The sequence below is a fragment of the Salvelinus sp. IW2-2015 genome, linkage group LG5 (genome assembly GCF_002910315.2).
Source record: "Salvelinus sp. IW2-2015 linkage group LG5, ASM291031v2, whole genome shotgun sequence".
Lineage (NCBI taxonomy): Eukaryota > Metazoa > Chordata > Actinopteri > Salmoniformes > Salmonidae > Salvelinus > Salvelinus sp. IW2-2015.
In genome coordinates, this window is record NC_036844.1 from 1,900,133 (window position 1) to 1,902,910 (window position 2,778).

Here is a 2,778-nt window from a genome sequence, read left to right on the forward strand (position 1 = left end):
AGAAAGGGAGAGCGCGCAAAGGAAGAAATTGGTTTTGGGGGTGACCAGAGAGATATACCTGCTGGAGCGGCGTGCTACAGGTGGGTGCTGCTATGGTGACCAGCGAGCTGAGATAAGGGGGACTTTACCAGCAGGGTCTTGTAGATGACCTGGGCCAGTGGGTTTGGCAACGAGTATGAAGCGAGGGCCAGCCAACGGAGAGCGTACAGGTCGCAGTGGTGGTAGTATATGGGGCTTTGGTGACAAAACGGAGGCACTGTGATAGACTGCATCCAATTTATTGAGTAGGGTATTGGAGGCTATTTTGTAAATGACATCACCGAAGTCGAGGATTGGTAGGATGGTCAGTTTTACAGGGTATGTTGTGGAGCATGAGTGAAGATGCTTTGTTGCGGCATAGGAAGCCAATCTAGATTAATTTTGGATTGGAGATGTTTGATGTGAGTCTGGAGGAGAGTTTATAGTCTAACCAGACATCTAGGTATTTGTAGTTTCCACATATTCTAAGTCAGAGCCGTCCAGAGTAGTGATGTTGGACAGGCGGGCAGGTGCAGGCAGCGATCGGTTGAAGAGCAATGCATTTAGTTTTACTTGTATTTAAGAGCAATTGGAGGCCACGGAAGGAGAGTTGTATGGCATTTGAAGGGAGGGTTGTTAACACAGTGTCCAAAGAAGGGCCAGAGTATACAGAATGGTGTCGTCTGCGTAGAGGTGGATCAGAGACTCACCAGCAGCAAGAGCGACATCATTGATGTATATAGAGAGAGAGTCGGTCCAAGAATTGAACCCTGTTGCACCCCTATAGAGACTGCCAGAAGGCCCGGACAACGGACCCTCAGATTTGACACACTGAACTGCTATCAGAGAAGTAGTTGGTGAAACCAGGCGAGGCAATCATTTGAGAAACCAGGCTGTCGAGCCTGCCGATGAGGATGTGGTGATTGACAGAGTCGAAAGCCTTGGCCAGGTCAATGAAGACGGCTGCATAGTATTGTTTCTTATCGATGGCGGTTAAGATATCATTTGGACTTGAACGTGGCTGAGGTGCACCCATGACCAGCTCTGAAACCAGATTGCATAGCGGAGTAAGGTATGTGGGTTATAGTGGATTTATCGGTGGTGACAGTGTTTCCTATCTTCAGTGCAGTGGGCAGCTGGGAGGAGGTGTTCTTATTCTCCATGGACTTTACAGTGTCCCAGAACTTTTTTGAGTTTGTGTTGCAGGAAGCAAATTTCTGCTTGAAAAAGCTAGCCTTGGCTTTTCTAACTGCCTGTGTATATTGGTTTCTAGCTTCCCTGAAAAGTTGCATATCACGGGGGCTGTTCGATGCTAATGCAGAACGCCATAGGATGTTTTCGTGTTGGTTAAGGGCAGTCAGGTCTGGAGAGAACCAAGGGCTATATCTGTTCCTGGTTCTACATTTTTTGAACGGGGCATGCTTATTTAAGATGGTGAGGAAGGCATTTCTTTTTAAATAACCAGGCATCCTCTACTGACGGGATGAGATCAATATCCTTCCAGGATACCCCGGCCAGGTCGATTAGAAAGGCCTGCTTCTGTCATGTAAATGATGTAGAATTGTATGAAATTCGTTCATAAAAGGCAACAAAACATTTATTTTTATTCCTTATTTTGGGGGGGGGGGCATAAAAGACTGTAAATCACCAGCAAATCAACTCCAAGTTATTTTAATTTTGGAACTCTGTTCCAAASTAGTCCCATGGATAATAGAGAGATATACTGTATGTGATCATATACAAATGTATGCAATGTATGAAATGATTATGTTTTGGTCAATTATTATTTATGTTTGGGCTTGTTGTAGTGAATTTGTAGTCTTGAAGTTATTTGTAATTATGTTCCGGTCCGCTGACCATCCGCTCAAGAAAAAATCATCCCACGGTTGAATCTAGTCGATGATCCATGCACTACGCTAATGCGATTAAAGATGCACGCAATGCTTTATTAGGAAAGGTCATATCTCTCCTCTTCCTCCCTCTCCATGCCGCTTTCCACACAGACCAAGCCCCACACCCTGTCACTCAAAGAGCGCATTTGTTGTTCCTCGACAAGATCACTTGCGTTCAGTCTGCATGGTCAATGCAGGACACGTAACAAGATGTTGATGACAACAAAGCTGCTTTTCTTCTTAATATAAATCCACAAGTGTTCATGATCACACTATTAGTTTGTGTGTCTTACTGTCAGGTAGTTTGTCTTTTCTTTGCAAGTTGTGGCAAAAATGAATTGTGTTAGCTGTTAATCACTAGTTAGCTGGATAGCTAGCTAGCTAATACATGTACTGAGTCAGAGCAAACGTAGCTAGCTAATACCAAAGACAGTACAGTATGAAGATAGGCAAAAACTGCTTCTCGAAATATAAATCCGCGATCACACTTGTAGGCGATGTCATGGTGACATTGGATTGCTAAACTCATGCACAGAAATACTTCATCGGGTCTAACGGTTGTCTCGCGCCGAACTGCGCATGTGCAGGCCATCAAATCAAAGGTACTACTTCGATATAAAGTTGTTTTTGATGAAAATGAAAACGTGTCAGTTTGTCACTTTAACGAGATTGGGGTAATAACATGTTCAACTATACTGAACAAAAATATAAACGCAACATGCAAAAATGTAATTGATTTTACTGAGTTACAGTTCATATGAGGAAATCAGTTAATTTAAATAAATTCATTAGGCCCTAATCTATGGATTTCACATGACTGGGAACACAGATATGCATCTGTTGGTCACAGATACCTTTAAAAAAAATT

General features: G+C 43.2%; 1 protein-coding gene across 2 annotated transcripts in view; it reads left to right on the plus strand.

Annotated features, from left to right (window-relative positions):
- Nucleotides 1–2,778, plus strand: part of LOC111963782 (early estrogen-induced gene 1 protein) — a 70,672-nt gene that overhangs the window by 12,687 nt on the left and 55,207 nt on the right. The window lies entirely within an intron of this gene.